The sequence below is a fragment of the Mytilus trossulus genome, chromosome 6, assembly GCF_036588685.1.
Source record: "Mytilus trossulus isolate FHL-02 chromosome 6, PNRI_Mtr1.1.1.hap1, whole genome shotgun sequence".
Lineage (NCBI taxonomy): Eukaryota > Metazoa > Mollusca > Bivalvia > Mytilida > Mytilidae > Mytilus > Mytilus trossulus.
In genome coordinates this window covers 71,012,133-71,034,354 of record NC_086378.1, presented here as the reverse complement: position 1 = coordinate 71,034,354, position 22,222 = coordinate 71,012,133, and the positions used below count along the sequence as shown (strand labels likewise).

Sequence of the window (22,222 nt, the reverse complement as noted above, 5' to 3'; positions counted from 1 at the left end):
AAGTAAACCACTATAGGCCAAGGTACCGCCTTCAACACGGAGCTTGGTATTACTTCAAACAGCAAGCTATAAAGTGCCCCGAAGATTCCTAGTACAAAACCGACGGTCTAATCTATATAAAACGGGAAGCATGGTTGAGCCGTTAGAGAAAATGGACAAGAAGTTCATATATACACACAAACTAAACCTGGAGAGATTCAATATATTTTATGTGAAAAATGACAATGAGAATGATGGTCGTAGTGTTAACGTAGTCAGGTCGTAAGAAGAGAGTGGTGAGGCCGGCAAGGGCGTGCTAGAATCATAGTATGGTCTTGACCAGCGTGGTGTTAACGTGGTCGAAATGGAAATGTAGTTGGGTCGCCGTGAGAACATGATGGTCGTAGTGAGGTCGTAATAACGTCGCTGTGAGATCGTAGCACATTCTCTCCGAACAACTCACGCTTACGCTACGCTCTCGTTACGATGGTACAGCGACCTTTGCGATCTTACTAAGACCTTAGTGCGCTCTCACTACGCTTCTACTACGATTTGATTTCGCCACGACCGTACCACGATTGTTTTAAACATATTCAAAGTTGACCACGCTCATCACGATCTTTAAGGCCTCACAACGACCGTGATACGACCTTAGTTACTGTCCACCACTTATTGCGGACCTGTTTTTGTATTGCTAAGAGTTACAATTTATGACAAAAATCAGCAAAGACCCATCGAAACAACATCTGATTAACAAATTTAATTATACTTTTAGATATTTGGATGATATTTTGCCTCTCAATAGTGACGACTTCAGTATGTATAATAAAGAAATCCTGTTGAACTCACATTAAATAAAGCTAATACTTACAATGATCACTGCCCTTTCCTCGATTTTGATATATATATCACTAACGGAAAGCGTAATACTAAAATTTATGATAACAGAATTGATTTTTCATTTTCTATCGTAAATTATCCAATTTTAGATGGTAACGTTCCCTGGTCACCATCTTACGGTGTTTATATATCCCAACTTGAACGATTCGCTCGTGTATGGAACAATGTTTTAGATTTTAGCGAGAGAAATTTATGTATTACTAAAAAATTACTACTCCAGGGGTTTTGATATCACAAACTAGTCAAAACATTTACTAAATTCCATCATCGGTATAAGGACATCGTTCGTAAATATAGCTCAACATGCAGACTTCTTATACGTTCAGGTATATTACATCCATTTTTTTATGGAAATATCAGTAAATGTCAGTATTCACCTCAGAAACTAACAAAACCTTTAAACGAAACTGTTGTCAGGTCATTAAAAATTGCATAATTTGGCGGTAATATTGATTAACTTAAAGGGTCTTTGCATCGGAACTAATTCAAAAACCAGTTGTTGACATGACACGGGTTATGTTCTTCTCATATATGTTATGATGGTATGATAATAAACCCCTAACGGGAAGGATTATGCCTGATATTCATATGATGAAGATAATATCTTTCAATCAGTTTAATTGAAGTCTGGAGCTAGCATGTCAGTTAACTGCTAGTAGTCTGTTGTTATTTGTGTATTATTGTAATTTTGTTTATTTTCTTGGTTACATCTTCTGACATCAGACTCGGACTTCTCTTGAATTTAAAATGTGCGTATTGTTATGCGTTTACTTTTCTACATTGGCTAGAGGTATAGGGGGAGGGTTGATATCTCATAAACATGCATATGTTTAACCTGCCGCATGTTTGCGCCTGTCCCAATTAAGAAGCCTCTGGCCTATGTTAGTCTTGTATTATTTTAATTTTAGTTTCTTGTGTACAATTCGGAAATAAGTATGGCGTTCATTATCACTGAACTAGTATATATTTGTTTAGGTGCCAGCTGAAGGACGCCTCCAGGTGCGGGAATTTCTCGCTACAATGAAGGCCTGTTGGTGACCTTCTGCTGTTGTTTTTTCTATGGTCGGGTTGTTGTCTCTTTGACACATTCCCCATTTTTGTTCTAAATTTTATTACTACGGTCTACACGATCGTACTACAATCATCAAAATTTGCATTTTTTTCACAGATCGAAGTGCAATCGTTGGACTGTGGTATTAAACACCCTCCTTTACAGTTGACCTTAGATGGATTTGCTATTATTTTAGGGCCTTTTTGGTAAAATGGCGACGAAGTCCTCAATTACGGTAGAAAAATCAATAAAAAAAATAAAAAAATTCGGGAATTTTCATTCTACTAATGAACTCAAAATCAGATGTACATCCTTTTCCGGTCTTGTTTGCATGAGACTTTGAATAAAATGTATATAAATCAACAAATATAAGAAGAAATTCAACACCCAATCATTTTTAATAATTGTTTGATTTGAAAAAAAACGTTACCTGGATAACAGCGTTTCTTTGTCTACATTGAATATGACGTCATAACATAAATAACGTCACAACAAAATCCCTAACAACAGAACAACTATCGGAAACGTAACGGTATTTCCGTTTCTTTTATCAACATGTTTGAATTAAAAAAAAAATAATACCGACTTCGTGCCCATTCACATGTAATGCCTGCCTCATATTATGGGCACGAAGTCCCCTATTAAAGTAGAACATTCAATAAAAAAAAATCGGAAAATTTCTTCATAATCGGAAACTTTACAATATTTCCGTTTCTTTTTTTTAACAAATATTTAAGTACCGAAATAAGAATTCATACAGATTTCGTCCCAATTCACCGGTAATGCCTGCCTCACATTGATGCTATTTTGCTGTTTCGAATTTTATACTTCTTTGACTTTCAAATATTCGACTGTGATCATTACTTGTCAATCTATAGAAGCGCATTGAAAGCATGGAATAAGGAGTTGCCAAAGTATATACTAACATCTTGTCTTAGGGAATGATCAACCGTTCTTTGTAAAAAAAAATCCCTAAGATTTAATCAAACAAAAGTACCAATAAACTGACATTATCAAGATGACTGATTTTTTGATTGACCACATATCTGTTACTTTTGGAGGACGTGTTTGTCAATCGGCATCTTCATGGGAACCAACTGTGATTCTTGTCGACTTAATCATTCATGTATGCATATTAGACTGACCGCATACAGGAGCTTCTTAGACAAACATAACCTTCCGCTACATAGATGATATCCTCTCTCTAAGTAATTATAAGTTCGATGATCATGTTGAACGGTGCCATTTAATCGAACCTGATATAAATGATACAACAAATGCAGTTAATGCTGTCTCAAATAGTGGCTATCATCTCATAATTGACAATTCGGGTCGGTTGCGACCAAACTTTACAACAAATTAAGTGATTTCAGCTTCCAAATTATAAACTTTCTCTTTCTATGTATCAACATTCCAGCAGCGACTGCGTATGGTGTATATATGTCACAGTCAATACGATATTTGAGAGTATGCGTATCCTTATATTATTTTCTTGATGAAAGGTCGCTGTTCACAGATATGTTATCTAACCAAGTTTTACAAGTGGCGTTATTGACATCATCCCTTTCGAACATTTTACGAGTTGGTCGACGATAATGGAACATCTGTTTAACAGATGACGACATTTATGTTAAGATATTTTCTGTGTGGAATTTTTCTTGATGTTCTGTATTTTTGTTATTTTACTTATTTTCAATCGTCGTAATCATAATCCTGTAATCCTTTACACCTGAAATTGATCGACCAAATTAAACTAATCATCGGGTTTGGACTTAAATGAGGAGCACGACGGATGCTTCAAGCGAAGCAGTATCTGCTAACCATTCATCACCACATGAGATCACAATCACTTTCAGTTTTGGTAGTATTAGGTCTTTAGTTCTATTTTGTGTTTTGTATACTGTATTTTAGTGGTTTTTTGCCATGGCGTTGTCAGTGTATCGTGAATTCTCTTTGGTATCTTTCTCATCAGTTTTATAAAGCTTTTATTTTTTCACAGAGTTTTTCTCTTGAGCTTGTGATGCATACACATCTGTTTCTTGCAAGGTATGGTGTATTTTTTCTTGCGGTAGCATCTCTTATGTGAGCCACATTATTTACCCAATTTAAGACCAGTTTGAGTACTAATAATTCAATAACACGCACACCACCTATTATTGACCGGCTTTTCTTTTCAAGTATTTTTTTTCACTTTCAAATGTTTATTGGTCGGAATAAACTTCCGTTTTTTACACATCAGACCAACCTGGTTATCGAAACTTTAGATACACCAAACCAGAAAATGTATATCTGAGAAACAGAATTCATTTATACATTTGTGTTATATTGAAAATTAAAAGTCAAAATGTGTTTTACAAGAAACATTGTATTCGTGTCTTTCCTTTTTGCTAATGTGATTTTTTCTATATGCCTTTTCTTTGTTTCTTTGTTACATATCACTAGCATTGCACTTATACATCCCATCATTGTCCTATGGTTACTTTTCAGATTCTTGTCTTTCAGTTTGGCTAATGTGCTTTGTCTATTAGCCTTTTTGTGTTTCTCAGCTACAATTTGTTTGTTTTTATACAATGTTATAGTGATTGAGTTTATAACACAATGTTTGACTGCTGTACGTCAAATTTTGACATGTTTACCTTGTATGTCTGTTTCTTTATGTTTCCACATCGTTGTCAGTATAATGGAATTTTGTTTTTGTTTAGGTATAGATTACCTTAGCCGTTTTTGGCACAACTTTTTTTTCCCTAAATGGTCTACACTTCTATACTTCCTTGGCTTGCTAACTATTTTGAAATGAGCGTCACTGATTAGTCTTATGTAGACGAAACGCGCGTTTGGCGTATCAAATTATAAGCCTGGTACCTTTGATAACTATAAAAAAAATATATATATAAAATATAGTACTTTTATTTTATTTTAATAACTGAATATAAATATAAGTGTAGCATACAAACAACAACATAAATTCATATGTACATTAACTTTACAGTTAATCGTGTTATTTTAACGTTAGGCATAATAAGTAAAAATATTACATAAACTTTAGAACAATGTTTTGAATTCCTTTCTTCCTACATTAAAGTTAGAGATAAAATGTAAAATATGCCAACATTGATATTCAATTTCTATCCATCTTTTTGTCCTATTCTTTAATTTAGAATTAAAAAACCATGGGTGCATAAATACCAAAGAAAATAAAAATTACTGAATGAATACACCAAAGGTTACTGGATAGATAAAGGCAACAATAGTATACCGTTGTTCGAAAGTCGTAAATCGAGTGAGAGATAACAAATCCGGGTTACAAACTAAAACTGAGGTAACCACACCAAACAATGAAACAACAGAGCCACTGAAGTTCTATAAAAAAAACGACAATGCAACACACACAGAAACGAACTATAAGATGACAACTACCATTTTTCTGACTTGGTACAGGACATTTTTTATGGTAGGTTTGAACCTGGTTTTGCGGGTAGCCAAACCTCCCCCTTATGAAATTGTAAAATTTAACACTTAAATGATAACATTTCATGACAGGACTACAGTACAAATAAATGTAAAAACATTACGAACAGAGAAATACACAAATAAACATTACAATAGGACATTTCGACATGCGTATTGTTATACCAGATCTACATTCTAATACACAATACGCGTGCTTCGTCTACATAAGACCCACCAGCGACACCGAAACCAAAACAGCAAAGAAAGCCATAAAAGTACAGTGTTGAAACGCACCGATGACTCCAAATTTTGCTGATTATATCTATTCCTGGGACAAGAACACTAGTTGTATTTAGAATAATTCGAACCTTTTCAAACAGTAAATTTATAAAAATGATTATATAATTAATGTTCATGTCAACACTCAAGTAGGGACTTACCACAGAATAAAAACGAACACATAAAAAAAAGACAGCACATAAAAAGCACAAAATACCTGCATTGTCACACGAAGATGACGCACTTGTATGTAACCATTCATCTGTCCAGGACATTCGGGTCCAGTCCGTTTATAAAATACAAAACGTAAGAAGAAAAAACAACGAATTTAACAATATTAAACATGTATAAATTTTTTTTCTATAACATTATAACTGTTAAATATTATGCTTCAAAAAATATAAAGATAAAGACAAACTTTGCTTCAGTTGACATTTGACAAACTTAGCTTCAGTTTACATTGTTACCTTAGCTTCAATCTTATACCCTATAACGGGCTTTCATTAATGTAATTTAATCGACCCTTTAAACCCATTTTTCTATATTTCCGCTTTCATTCGGTCTTATCCTCTCGCCAACAAAGTTCGAGGGGATCTTCCAACTATATCCTCGGTCAGTCTTTCGGTCCGTAAAACACTTGTTAACACTCTACTCTCTTCAAAGTCCGTCATAGTTTGAATATTTTGACTTATCTTGGCATATACTTTACCATTACGAAAATACAGGGCCCCATTCATTTTCAAGTTCATAGATCAACGGTCAATTGTCCACCAATTGTTACACCATATATTAGACATCAATTAAGACGGTAAACGCAGAGGAAAAAAGAAATGAGAGTGCAATAACACCTTTAGAGAGTCGTTTGGAACGTTATGGTGACAGCAAAGGAACGAGCTCAAAGAAACAGTTGAATTTATGCTGGTCTGTTCGGGAGACATTAAACAAATGCTATTCAATCGTACAATGCTTATTATGTTTATTAGGCAAGTGGAAAACGAAATCCCTAACTTGCATTTTAAAATAAATCATCAAGCATTCATCTTGTGGAAAAGGGGATTTTTGTTTTTCAAAATAGATTTTGTTTTTTATTCCTTTTTTGTTGTTGTTAAATCTTACCAGAATGAAAGCAATCCGATACTTTGTCTCCATAGGGAGATCAAACGAGCCTACCCCCTTTATGCAAGAATTTGTTGTTTTTTAGAAAAAAATAAAAATATCCTCCCTTTGTCCACAAAAGGTAAACATGTGCTTTATTGTTTTATTATATCTTGCATTCTTAAATCAAATAATTAATATTACATATATGGTTATAATTATCTTCAATTTACAAATGCACCACGTAATTTACATTCAATGATTAATTTTGGTTCGTTATCAATGCTCGATTGAGTATTTATAATTTTGGAGATGAGCCCCACATCAGAGTGTATTCATCACCACTCAAACACGAGCGCCAACAGTAGTATCCACGTTTCTAACACGTCTATTAGGATGGTATATTGTAGAAAGAAAAAGGGATTAAAATTTTACAATACTAATTATATATAATTCACTATTTTCTGAGATGATAGCGTCGGAAATCAGATGATTCTACCGTTAGACTACATGTTTGATCCTCTGAATAAAGATAGCATAGTCCATCTGTAAACCGAAAGGAGAGGAACGAACATGAATACAAAAAACACATCTTGCCGCATTCAGTGCGGGACTTGGCAGTGGCGGTGAAAACTGGTGTTGTAAAAAGTGTTTGATTGTCTATCACATCCAATTCGATGATAACTTTTCCTAAAAATAAATGTAAAATAGATAAATCTATTAAAAAGAAATTTCTCTATTGGTTTGAAATATTGATGATTGTATCTATCTTCATATCTTAATTGAAGGCACCAACGAGCTTAATCCAAAACTAGATTTATTAGTCAAACAGTTAACATTTTCTTTAATTAAAATAAACAAGGATAATAATCACCAACCCAGTAGTCAGCATTTCGGTGTTGACATGAATATCAATTATATGGTCATTTTTATAAATTTTCTGTTTACAAAACTTTGAATTTTTCGAAATACTAAGGATTTTCTTACCCCAGGAGTAGATTACCTTAGCCGTATTTGGCACAACTTTTTGGAATTTTGGATCCTCAATGCTCTTCAACTTCGATTTATTTGGCTTTTTAACTATTTTGATCTGAGCGTCACTGATGAGTCTTATGTAGACGAAACGCGCGTCTGGCGTATAAAATTATAATCCTGGTACTTTTGATAACTATTGACTAGTATTGAGGAGTGTGTTTGTCATTGCAAGTCAGATTTGACCTTTTATCAGGGCGGCTCTTTTGCATTTCCAATCAGCTTCAAAGCTACAAGTCTAATTCGGCAGGTCAGATTAGACTATTTACCGGATTTGTTATCACATAAGCAACACGACGGGTGTCAGATGTGGAGCAGTATCTGCTTACCCTTCCGGAACACCTGAGATCACCCCTAGTTTTTGGTGGGGTTCGTGTTGTTTATTCTTTAGTTTTCTTTGTTGTGCCATGTGTACAATTGTTTGTCTGTTTGTCTTTTTCATTTTAACCAAAGCGTTGTGAGTTTATTTTCGATTTATGAGTTGGACTGTCCCTTTGGTATATTTCGTCCCTCTTCTATTACATTTTCTAGGAAGCATCCCATCAACGTAAACTGTAAACAAGGTTTCAATTGCTTTATTTTGCTATCTTCTTAATTCACTTTGCTAATGCTTTTACTTCAGTTATGAATGTGTTTGTTTTATGATGTTCAATAGTTGGAATAATACAAACAAAATATATTTTCTTCAAATTGATAGAAGTGTTTTCATGCTTTCAAAGGACTACAAAGAATTTTAGAATACCGGTACATTATCAGAATCAATTTTTGAAGATGAATAACAAACAACGAAGTTCATTTGTTTTTTCGCAATATTTTGATCTTTTACATAGAAATATTTTTTCCGTATGCCCTTTAAGGTGGTATTTTGACACATTGTTTAACCAGTGTATTTTTTCTGATAAAATGGTTGGTTCAAATATTTTGAAAGTTTGATATTTTTATCAAAGATTCAAAGTAAATACTTAGTCCAAATCTAACGATGTTTTGCTGTAGAAATTGTATAAGATATGTACTCACCTATAAAGTTTGCATCAGGTGTCTTTTTCTGTAAATAAAACATTGTAAATTGAATTCAACCTAGCGTTTTTATTTGTATTATTATCTTAACTGTGTTGTTTTAAGCTTGGGCTTCGTAATCGTAGGTATAACTGTCGCACGTAAAATTTACCTTGCGACGATTAGCGGAGCTAGGTAATCGTATATTTGCGACATTTATACAAAGGCCAAGCTTAAAATACAAAACACTTGTCTCCATGCTAGTGCAATATATCAAAATAAATTCCATTTCATAAACATTTTGGCTTATAATGAAGAAGTCCGCGAAGCTGTCGAACCGCCTTTGGTATATAAGCAATATGACGTCATATCTATACTCTTAATGTCAAACATGTACTGTAGACTATTTATACTTTCGTAAGCTTGTAAATGGTTTCATATTAGACAAAATGAATATTTTGAAGAACATTATGTATATGTAACAGACTTTTGTCATTAAGTGAAAATCAATAAAACCTTTTTATATTATTTCCTTGTCCCGCGTTACACTTTAATTTTCGGTAAATTCGGAATATTGTGAAAACAGTATAAAAAATTCCACCAAACGATATGAAAGTCTGTCTAGAACAAGCACGACATAATTAATCGATGATGTGATTACGGTTTTTTCTTTAAAAAGAACGATTTTCGAGATAAAAAGTAAAAACACAAAAATACCGAACTCCGAGGAAAATTCAAAAAGGAAAATCCAAAATCAAAAGGCAAAATCAAAAGTCCAAACACATCAAACGAATGGATAACAACTGTCATATTCCTGACTTGGTACAGGCTTTTTCTAATGTAGTATGTACTTTTCTAAAAGTACAAGTAATAAAAGGATCTAGATGATACAAATTATGTGTCACATGCACAAAAAATTGCCGTCATTTTTTAAATTGTCCAATAAAAAAGAGACACCAGAGCAATCACCATGTCGTAAGTAAATAAATATTATACTAGTATTTTGTACAAAGCACACTTTCGCCTCATGCAATAATCAAGGATTTTAATAACAAATTATTTTTATTCGAGTCGAATATCAATGTCCGACAATTTGTCCCCTTCAAACCCAATATTGACGTAGGATGACGTTCTTATGTGAGTTTCATGATATTTATTTAATACAGTGCTATTCGCTAAATAAATCAAAATATAAGGGGGAAAAGTACAAAAAGTTATCTCTATTTTGATAGTAAATTCTCCGAAATGTCCGAAACAATGTCCCCATATACAATTTTAACGTTATGTAACAAAATATACAAAATTTACGTCAATTGTCATTAATGCGGTTTTCACAGACGTTTCAGAATACGGGTATTTTTTGTTATTTGTTGATTGTTGAGAAAACTTCAAATGTTTTAGGTTAAAGCTGAATACTGATTCATTGGAGGGGGCAATAATTCTTCTCGGAACTGCATGAAGTGTTTTCCGGAAGTTCTTATGATCGACAGGTCGATCCGCTACAATACAAAATCATAGAAAAGAAAACAGCTATTGTTCCCGCTGCTTCCTTTGTAAATTGTATATATTTGTGCAGAACTTAGTGGCACTGTCATGTTATATATACCGTAGTCCATTCTCCTCGACATTCTGCAGTGTATAAACGAGTGCATTAGCCATGTTAGCAGTGCGTAGTGTATTAAAAAATCGATTGCTTTTGTAATTAAAATGTATATTAAACAAATAGTTTCAATTCAATTTTTATTGTTTTATTTGTTATTAAAAAGCTTAGTATATTATCTAAGAAAACATGAATCTAAAGTTCATAAATTTCGCTCATAAAATCCGTTAATTTTAGAAAGCCATCTGAAAAACATGCATTCTAACGTTTTTATTTTGGTTAGCGTCTTCCAGTAAGTTACGTTAGGTGACACCAGTATCTTGCGACGTTTCATTACATTAGAATTCCAGTTTTTTATTGCATAAAAAAACTTGATAATAATCTCATCCTAGATATCAGGCCTACATAACTCTACCCAACACTCCACATTTTTCTGGTATAAGATGAACGTTTACAGATCTAGAAATTTGTATTTCTTCATTGACACTGAAATTTATTCACAAAGAACATACATATAACAAAAACGGTTATAATAAAAGACTAAATTTTAAACCACTTTACCTTTGTAAAACTCCTGCCAATAGATGTTCCATATTACTCGTACACACCGATTCCAAAAACATATCCCCAACATTTCAAAATTCCTACGCATTTCAACGTATGATCTCCTTCGGATAACGGTAAAGCTGTATACGTCAAATTTGTACCAGCGATTGTATGCCAGACTGATGATGATTGTAAACTCATGTTGTCTAAGGTTGTTGTACCAATAGACGTACTATAGGCTACAAGAACAAGACCATGTTCAAAACTCCCGCCTTTAGACTTTCCAGGTGTACTAAAATGGTATTCATCCAACCAGGAATCTACTGGTGCCGGTAGAACTAATCTCGGATCCCCTCTTTTAGAACCATAAAAAGGTTTAGAGGATGATACTTGCGAAACAAGCACGCGTTTGTCCGAGGTTATGACTGTTGCCTCAGCTAATGCTAGAGGAAACTCGTGAAATGACTCTGGATTAATATTGATTTGTGAACGAAGACCTGATTTGTCAATTATTACAATAGCCTTCTCACACAGCGTAAAGATACGAATTAGTTCGCCGTCTCCAGAGGAAAAGACAGGGTTACTAATCACTATATAATGTGTCGACCAATACTTCCATGGAATCAGCATTTCAAGGATCATATCTTTAGTTGTAACCGAACTAACTGATGGATTACCAAGCTGATGACCACTGATAACTGCTATTGCATAATTTGACAATATAGTTGTACCAGATAAATCATCCACAGATGAAAACTGAAATATCTCATATTTCTTCAAATTGACCGATAACTGACTTCCAAATGTGTAGGTATTTCCATTATACGTTATTGATGAGCCGACAGGTAAACTAAGGTTAACAATAGTCTGGTCATTTACAGCGATGATTGCACTCATTGACTCATGGGCGCCATTCCTTGAATCTAAATTAACAGATACGTATTCAGTGCTAAGTACTTCAACGGGATAAACAATGAAGGCATCACCGCTATCAGCCTGCATATTTGATGCAAATAGTACAATAAGATTTTCAGCTTGAACAAGAATACTCTTATAACTTTTGGAAGTGTCGGAAACGGTCAGATCTGACGGAATTTCAACGATGGTTTCTTGTCCGCTTGATACGACTACGTTCATATTCGTATGACTAAGTAGTGGTGTTTTGATGCGTACAGAGAAGACGGTTCCAGATACCGGTGTTGTTATGTACAAACGCAAATTGCCATTTCTAGCGCCTTCTGGAAATGCCAGTACAAACTCTTTCCCTGAATGTGATTCGCTTTCCTGAAATAAAAACAACTCTGGTGATGTTTAAAAATTCTAATAAAAAATGTTAAAAAGGCCAAATAAAGTCCGAGCGTCACTGGTGAGTCTTTCGTAGACGGAACGCTCGTCTGGTGCAAATACAAAATTTAAATTGTGTTATCTATGACGAGTATATTTATTGATAAAGTTATAAAATAAAATAACAAAAAATACCAGAAAGTGAAAATTCAAATAGGAAAATCTTTATCTAATGGCAAAATCAAAAGCTCGAACACATTAAACGAATGGAAAACAACTGTCATATTTATAATATGACTTGACACAGTCATTTCCTTATGTATAATATGGTAGATCAAACCTGGTTATATAGCTAGCTAAACATCTCACTCGTATGAAAGTCGGATAAAATTCTATGATATTGACATTAATGTGTAAAAAAAAAATAATAATAATATTATAGGTAAAAATGTTACGAATAGGGTTTATTCCTCCTATTCCCACTTTTTATAAATATATAAAAAAAAGTTTACATTTCATGTTGGGAATAGGAGGAAAGCTTGTACAAACAAAGTATTTTACTGAACATACATCGTTTAATATTATTTTTATTCACAAGCGGTTTTTTATAGGTTATGTTATTTTGTATATGTGTATGAAATCTGTGTTTTTGTTATAAATAAATATGAAAGAAATTTTATTTCTTTTATAATACAAATTCAACAGTAGATTCAAGCATGCATTACAATCTGAAACAAACAATACAAGTTAAGTTAACAGCACTAAAACAATTCACACATTTTAGAACACACATTAGAAATTCACTATATATTATTCTATAAATGTTTTAAACGTATTCAACATGAAGAAGGTTGGAGGTTGCATCACACAACTGTACTGTTGTCATTTCAAGGCTGCGGTATCTATTTAATATGTTGTTGATTTCGACATACTTTTTCCAACCAGCTGTTCACTGAATCATGGTCAGAGCGTATCCTCAGCTTCCTCATATTTCAAAAGTTTTATCAATTTTGAGATTTTTTGATGTGCTATGTTGGTGCTGGGCATGTTTCTTCAGCTTGCTTTGCCATACCTCCAGATGATGTGTAGTCCTCACTCCCTGTTTTGTTTAAAGGTCCAATCAGCATTTTGTTACATATACTCTGTAATGGGTGTGAGGTGGGTACTCTGTGCCATCACTCATTTTGTGTAAATAGTTCTCGAATGTATCAGGATTATAATTTACTGTTTACAAATATTTTGAAATACTAAGGCTTGTCTACCTCAGGCATAGATTAACTTAGCTGTATTTGGCAAGACTTTTGGGAATTTTGGTTCTCAATGCTCTTTAACTGCGTACTTTATTTGGCATTTAAAACTTTTTGGGATTCGAGTGTCACTGATGAGTCTTTAGTAGACGAAACGCGCGTCTGGCGTATATACTAAATTTAGTCCTGATATCAATGGTGAGTTTATTTAGTACACCAGGCGCGCGTTTCGTCTACATAAGACTCATCAGTGACGTTCAGATCAATATAGTTATAAAGCCGAACAAGTATAAAGTTGAAGAGCGTTGAGGACTCAATATTCCAAAAGGTTGTGCCAAATACGGCTAAGGTAATCTATTATAAAATTTGAAGAATAGGCTCAGACAGAAGTAAAAAATATACCTTCACTATACTAGTATATGATGTATACTTTTGGTAATACGTACCCAAATACCATCTATGTTGATTTCATTGTTTTACAGTAAAAATTGTAGATTCTTCTTGCGTTTGTTGAACATGTAAATTATGCAATATGGGAAATTTTGTTTTAATATTATCTTTCATTACTCAAATGTAATTTTTTGAAGGAGGAAAAAATATTACAAAAAAGTGTATTTAGTTTTATTTATTTTTTAATTAATATACTTAAAACAAATACAGGTGTATCTTTAGCAATTTTTTATTTATCAAAACATCTATTGTTATTTGCATGTAGGAATCGAAAGAAATTTGATTTTTTCAAATGAGGAATAGGAGGGAGACATTATTTCCAAGAATAGGAATACAGCAGTCAGTATTGTGTTATGTTCTTACTCATAAGTACCGAGTCACGACAAAAGCTGTTACCAAAAGGACTTAACAGTGAAGTTAACAATTAACTAAGAAAAACAAAAGAACACTTTAACACTTAATTTAGATAATAAGCAACATCAGTACCTAGAATCTATACTTCAAGATCATATTGTTTTATTTGTAAGTTGATACGACATATTTGTCAACAAGGTCTAGATATCTTCCAATGAACTTTAAAAAAAATAGTTTGATTGTTCATGGAAAGCAACATTATCAATATATCTGAATGTGAATTTAAATTATCTGGCTTTGGTCTTCTTTCAGTAAGTGTCATATAAAAATAAGAGGTAGACAAGGAGAGGTGCACAGTTTGTTCTCTTTGGAATGCCGACAATTTGTTAAAAGAGTCTACCTCCATATTCAATAAATATGATGTAAATAAGAAACTCCAGCATACTGTTCCTTTGCGTAGAATGAATTGCTTTTTTGTTCACTATTCAGAAAAATTTCGTACAAGTATCCCAAAGTAATACATAATAAATAGCGTTTGCTTCCAGTTTTATATTGAAAAGCATTGTTGATTATTTTTACAATTTTGCAATTACACATGTTATACATGCAGGATTGAAAAATAAAAGAAAATGATAGAACTAATTTCAGAGAAAGATCGAGATTAAAAATTATCAAGATGTTCTTTAATGTTTTTAAAAATTATTAATTATTTGCTGGACTCAAATCTATGGTGGGTTCTAAATCTATGGCAGATTCCTGATCTATGGCAACTGAATGTGACGCCATGCCATTCAAAATCTATGGCAGATTTTTTACAATCCTAATATATGGCAAGTTTTGTAATTTCCTACTCTTTGGCGGATTTTTAGTGTGTTCAAGTCTATGGAAAATGAATTGCAAATGGTAAATAATGCAGTACACATACGACCATTAACGTGTATTATTTAAACAAGTGAACATGTACGACAACGGAAGCATGTCTATAAACATTTGTAAAATAAACAGTATATACTGGTCAACAAAATCAGGGCGGCAAATAAAACCGTTAATGATGAATTCATAACATAAATACAGACTTCAAGATTGAAATGATGTGCCTCGTAAAAATAATATTTTCTCAATTCTGTGCATTCATTTCACCAACTAGTAATTAACGCTAAGTCTCTTAACAAACAAGAAGATGGATTTTTAATAAATAGAAAAAGGGGTTGAATAAAAATGAACAGTTTGAATGTTCAAATAATATGTTATTCATCGTTATGGCATCTTTTTTATTTTATGACGATCTAAATAAAATTGGTATCCGTTAATTTCGTGTTTCACTTTATAATCTTTGCCAACCGTAGACAGTAAAATGTTTAACTATAATAACTCCTTTTCTAAATTATATCCGTTACTGAAAAAAGCGGTGTCCTTGTTCATCGCGGACTTCGACCGGTACAGCACATTGTGTCCCTTTTCTGGATAATGGGTCAAATATTTATGTAAACCAACGTCAAATTGTTGTCATCTGCAATGGTGTTCAAATCTATGGGTTCTGCCATCGTTTGCAGCGGCGACGATGTAATATGGCGTTATTGAATTGTGACGTTATATGTTAGATCTGCCATAGATTTGGAGAAAACAAAAATCTGCCATAGATTTGGAAAAAACAAAAATCTGCCATAGATTTGAGTCCTGCATATATAATACAAGACATTGGTAGTTGTATGATTTACATACAAAGACAACATAAATTGAAGCTTTTTTCACAGGAACAATAACATGTCTTTCGTGAAGAGAAACATGAGAAACAAGAAACATCGTGACCCGCCCGCATGATTTATATTCAGTGAAGCGCAAAATCTGCGTTCAAACCGTAGTTTCGCATTTATCTTATTTTTCCCAATCTTACATTATAACTGATAACAAATCTTTAACATGAAACGTGACGGGCAGACGGATGGCCGGATGGACGAATTGACGGACGTACAGACGCTAGATGGACGAACGGCAGACGAAGAGACCTGAAATGTACCTATTTATTAATAACTTCTACCTATTGAATAATATACATATAAGTGTGATACTTTTTGTATGATAAAGTAAAGAAAGTTTGGTCTTTATGTAATTAGAATTGAACAGCTGGTGAGAAATTGATGTTAAAGAATTTATACCATATTTATCTGGTTTTAGCAAAGTCTTTTGGATTTCATATCCTAACGAAGACAAGATTTAGTGTACTAAGACAAACTTCACTCCAAATAAATGTGGGGAATACAAACTTGTACAAAAAAAATCTTAACATATGCCATATTCTGCTTCGTTGGTATCTGTTTTATAATATTTCCGGATTAAGAGAAACGGGATAAAAAGGTTTGGGCAATTCTTGGACACGTGTACATATGACGTATGTTCATAAAATTAATATGCAAATAAACAAAATTAACTTACATGATTGATTGTTGTTCCCGATACAAAATGATGGAGGTGTAATATGAGAAAGTACTGAAAAAAAGTTTGAATTGTTTTAATCCAATTGTAATACAATTTTTATTACAGTTAAGGTATTAATCGGTAGTTTTGTATGTAAATGTTATTTAGTATCGGAAACTTTTCAAGTTTTCTTATTTTCAAATTACTCCCGAGAGTAACCCTTCTAATTTATTTCAAACTTTATACATTTTTTACAAATTAAACAAACTTAACTTTTAAAATACTCGTATAGTAAGCGACGAAAAAATTGTCCGTTAATAAGATAATTATGCATCAAATAAACCTTGATATTTAATCATTGAATATAACATGCACATTCAAAATAAACTTACCGTATTCCAATTTGAACGCATATTCATCTTCTGATGCAACCTAAAATACTGAGATAAAATCTTTACTCGAACTTTTATGTACTAGCAATGGTTTGTTTACTAGCGGAGCGTTATGCATTGACCATTTTAATTTACTTGGAACTTCCTTATTATTAGTAATCAACATTATTCCCCGAAGTATTTTCAATTTCCTGCAGAAGAGTGTTTATTACTTTTCAGACGCTTTTTGAGTCCATCATTCAAGAATATGATTTAATTGAAGTATTTGTTATTTTGATTGTGTTATTAATATTTAAAGTAGTTTAACTCTGTTATGGGAGCTGTACTTAAACAAGCCAGTTGTACGTGGTAGATATCCCCTATGTGCCTCAAAATCTGGAACAACTATGGTACTTAAATGACGTTTTCCCAAGTGGAAATAATTGAAGTTTTTTATTTTATTTTAATGGTGTTATTAATATTTAAAGTAGTTTAATTTTGTTATGGGAGCTGTACTTTAGCAAGCCAGTAGTATGTTGGTAAATATCCCTACTGGTGATGTGCTTCAAAATTTGGAACAAAAATGATAGAAATTTATGACATATTCCCAAGTGGAACGTTTTCAAAAATGGTAAAATAGAAATGTGTTATTGCGCATACAAATGCATTGCTTAAGAATGCATTGCTAATGATTGATTTTTATCTACGAGCATTTTTTTCCCTAGTTGAAGCCTCATTCCATGGACGTTGTCTGAAATCAACCAGACTACACTGACAAACAGTTTTTCTATGAAACCAACACCGTTCAGCTATCGATATATATTACTAATATTCATAGACTAGGAAGGTATTATGGTCAATAAACTGTTTTACAAAACTTTAAAATAGAGACAAAAATATTGGCAAAACGTCAAGAATATGCGTGTCATACGTAATACTTTAATATTATATATATGTATACACACAATACTTTTAACATGTGGACAAAGGATCTGCTTACTCTTCCTGAGAACCTGCATGACCTGAGACCCCTCCAGATGTTGTTGGTGGGGCTCTCGATGCTCAGTATTTATGGTTTTCTTTGTCGTGTGTATTGTGTACTATTGTTTGTCTGATGGTATTTTCTTTTTAGCCAAGGTGTTGTCAATAGATATAGGAAGATGTGGTGTGAGTGCTTATGAGACAACTCTCCATCCAAACAAAAATTTAAAAAAAAAAAAAAAGGTAAACCGTTATAGGTCAATGTACGGCCTTCAACACGGAGCCTCGGCTCTCACCGAACAACAAGCTATAAAGGGCCCCAAAACTACAAGGGGTAAAGCAATTCATACGGGAAAACCAACTGTCTAATCTATTTAATAAAAAAAGAGAAACGAGAAACACGTATAAATTACATAGACAAACGACAACTACTGTACATCAGATTTCTGATTTTAGGACAGGTGCAAACATTTGCAGTGGGATTAAACGTTTAATTGGATCAGTTTATTTTCGACTTGTGAATTTAAATGTCCCTCACGTATTTTTCGCCTCAATATTACAAGGATTTAAGTGCTCTTCGGAACAATGTAAACTCAGCAAAAATTCTGAAATAAAAAAGGGCTTTCATTTGCCACTCATACACCTCACACAAATCAAATTATTACACGTTTGATGATGACTTTCGTAATATGATTGTAGGTATTGTTCCTGAATAGAGAATAGAGATAAAGGTAGCATATGTGTGTGGGAATTCATATTGGTGAAACAAATAATTAGTGTATAACAATGATTTAGATAACGTTCCAACTTCATGTCCCCATTCAAATGCATTGGTCGTCCGATGGGGGTTCCAACCGCCAGACCCTCCTCCTTGGACCCGCCAATGCCAGTAACATCAGTAAGATCCCTAACATTCGACTATGAGAAAAAAAGTTATATTTTTGACAGTTGTGTAGTAGCAGTACTGCTATATTGGGGCAGAATGCTGGAAAATGCCAACCGAAAAGGACATCAACAAGCTTTTTTTCACCAGTTTTCACAACAATTGCCTCAGAAAGATTTTAATGATGTTCTGGTCACGTAAGATCACCAACAAAGACAATGTGAAAAATTTAAAGCGAGAAAACTAACGGCTTTATTTATAACTAATGAATTATTTATTAACAAAAAAAAACAAATATGACAGATCGAGTAACCACTGTACGACAGGCTCCTCATTGGACAGACACACAAAGAATGCGACGGGATTTAACATGTGGGCCTGAAACAACAGGATCCGAAGACATGAAGACTCCACTAAAGCAAAACAGATTGATATGAAATGGCCATGTTCTTAAATGACCAGCTGAAGAACTTGAATAGAGTCGCACTAGAATAGACACTCTACCAAAGATAAAAAGATGGATATGGAATGGCCATGTTCTAAAAAAAACACAGCTGAGAACTTGACCAGAGTCGCACTAAGATGGACAACAGATGGGAAAGGAAACTAGAGGCTCTCAAGAGCCTGTGTCGCTCACCTGCCTTTACTGATTCTTTCGAAATTATGTAAAATATGATTAAAACATAATTAATAGTATTAGATATAAGATGCTATTAGATACTATAATGATATCTAAGATAATAACAAAAAAACGCAAAATTTCTGTAATAAATACTTATTCAGGGGCAGTAGCCCAACAACGGGTTGTCCGATTCTTCTAGAAATTTCAGAGCAGGTAAATCAGTCAGGTTTGCTTAAAATGCTTCAGTTTCGGAGTTTATAAACCAAAAACTTCATCCCTATGTTTTATGTTTACCCATGTCGGAGATGTTGGTTGGAAGGCAAGGTCATCGAACACAATTTTTAAACTAAATATCCTAATGATGATTATGGCCAAGATTGGTTAAATTTGTCTCAGTAGTTTCGGAGAAGAAGATTTTTCTAAAAGATAACAAACATTTTCGAAAAATTCATTAAAAATGTACTATAAAGGGCAATTACTCATTAGGGGGGTCAATTGACCATTTTGGTCATGTTGACTTATTTGGGACAGCCCCGATGTTCCGACACCCCGTTAGTCCGACACCCCATTGGTCTGATACCCCAGTAGTCCGACACCCCGTTAGTCCGACACCCCATTGGTCTGATACCCCAGTAGTCCGACACCCCGTTAATCCGACACCCCATTAGTTCGATACCCCTATAGTCCGACATCCCATTGGTCCGACACCCTAGTCTGAAACGAAATAATTAAACAATATTTTAAATTAAAAGTAAAATAACAAAAGTACCGAACTCCGAGGAAAACAGAAAGTCCGAAGTCAAATGGCAAACTCAAAAGCTCAAAACTCTTCAAATGAATGGATGACAACTGTCATATTCCTGACATGGTACAACATTTTCTTATGTAAAAAGATGTATATTCAACCTAGTTTTATATATAGCTAAACCTCTTCCCTGTATGACAGCCGTATAAAATTCCACTATATGGACAACGATACGTGAACAAAACAAACAGACATGTTAGATAAATGTCAAAAAAGGGATACAGTTGATTAACATTGTGTAGTAATCTAAATCACTTTAACAACAAAGAAATATGTAACAAAAGTAGCGGCTCTTAGAAGCCTGTATCGCTCACCTGATATTTTTATTTACAATTGATGCATGAAAAAATGCAAACATTATACTTTTGCTAAATAGTTTCAAAGATATAAGTCAAAAACTGCATGTTTCCTTTGTGTTCTATTCTTAACCATATCTGGCATGTTGGTTGGCTGGCACGGTCATCGAACACTTTTTTTAACAACATACCCTGATGATAATACAAATGTTTAATTGTTTGCTGAAATTCTTGTACCTACGAGCATTTTGTCATGTTGTAGATTTTACTTTGCCGAAAATTATTGCCGTTTTAAGTTTATCTCTGTCCATCATAATATTCAAGATAATAACCAAAAACTGTAAAATTTCCTTTAAATTAAAAATTTAGGGGCAGCAACCCGGCAATGGTTTGTATGATTTGTCTGAACATTTCGGGGCCAAAATTTTGACCCGATAAACTATTCAAACCCATGTCAGATTTGCTTTATTTTTTTGTTTTTTTTGGTTTTAGAGATATAATTCAAAATCTACATTTTACCCCTATGTTCTATTTTAAGCCATGTCGACCATCTTGGTTGGAGGGTGGGTTCGTCGGACACATTTTTAAAAATAAGATACCCTAGTGATAATTGTGGCCAAGTTTAGTTAAGTTTGGCACAGTAGTTTTAGAGGAGAAGGTTTCTGTAAAAGTTAACAGACGACGATGACCAAGACAAGACAATTTTATTCTTTAAAACCGCTGTATACACATTGTTACAAGTACTATTTATATATAAACAAGAAGTTATTATAATAGAAATACAAAACAAAAAAGGCTAACCAGGAAGACCTGCTACTGAATTTATAACCTTCATATGACCACGACAACGACGGACGCCAAGGTATGAGAAAAGCTCACTCGACCTTTCAGGTCATGCATGTGAGGTAGTGATCTTTATTTCAAGAGGATAATCCCATTAGTTAAAAATAATCCTCCAGAGATCTTCGAGTTCCCATAATAATTATAACATACAGCATGAAGTATTTTCTTATAGGTTAGACTATACTTGGTCATGTTTTATGAAGATTTAAGCCCAAGGCGAAGCCGAGGGCTTAAATCTTCATAAAACATGACCAAGTATTGTCTGACCAATTTAGAACATATTCACACTTTCGAGTGACCTTACAAAATTATCCTTTCCCATTGTAATATTCAAACAAAAATAAGAGTTCACTTTTTATAATGAACTAAATGTAAAACATAGGTAATCATCATTTCCATGGATGGAATGAAATAGCTATGACATAGTTTGTCAGGACCAAATGGATAAATTGTTTTTCTTCTGCTTCAGGTAACATTTAATACTTATTTATCTTGATTTTTTTTTATTTTAAAAAGCACCACAATATTATATAAATTCCCTTTTTTTTATAAATATAAAACTCTCTATAAATAAATTTACATATAGTGTTATAGTGTGTTTTTCTAAAAAAAAAAAAAAAAAAAAAATCCTTTGCTTCATATATCAGCAGTCTGGTGCATTGTTTTCTTGAACATGTTGAAAGGAAAAAAAATCCCTTAAATGTCAGATATATAAATTAAATAAATACTAGTTTACCTATATC

The 22,222-nt window shown here is 33.3% G+C and overlaps 1 long non-coding RNA gene across 1 annotated transcript; it reads right to left on the bottom strand.

The window, feature by feature from the left end:
- Positions 1-6,132: 6,132 nt before the first annotated feature.
- LOC134723720 (uncharacterized) lies at positions 6,133-11,506 on the bottom strand. The gene is made up of 3 exons (XR_010108164.1): positions 10,944-11,506; positions 8,804-8,831; positions 6,133-7,444 (listed from the first exon to the last, which is right to left on the bottom strand). It is a non-coding gene; the product is annotated as an uncharacterized LOC134723720 (long non-coding RNA).
- Between the last annotated feature and the right edge of the window lie 10,716 nt (positions 11,507-22,222).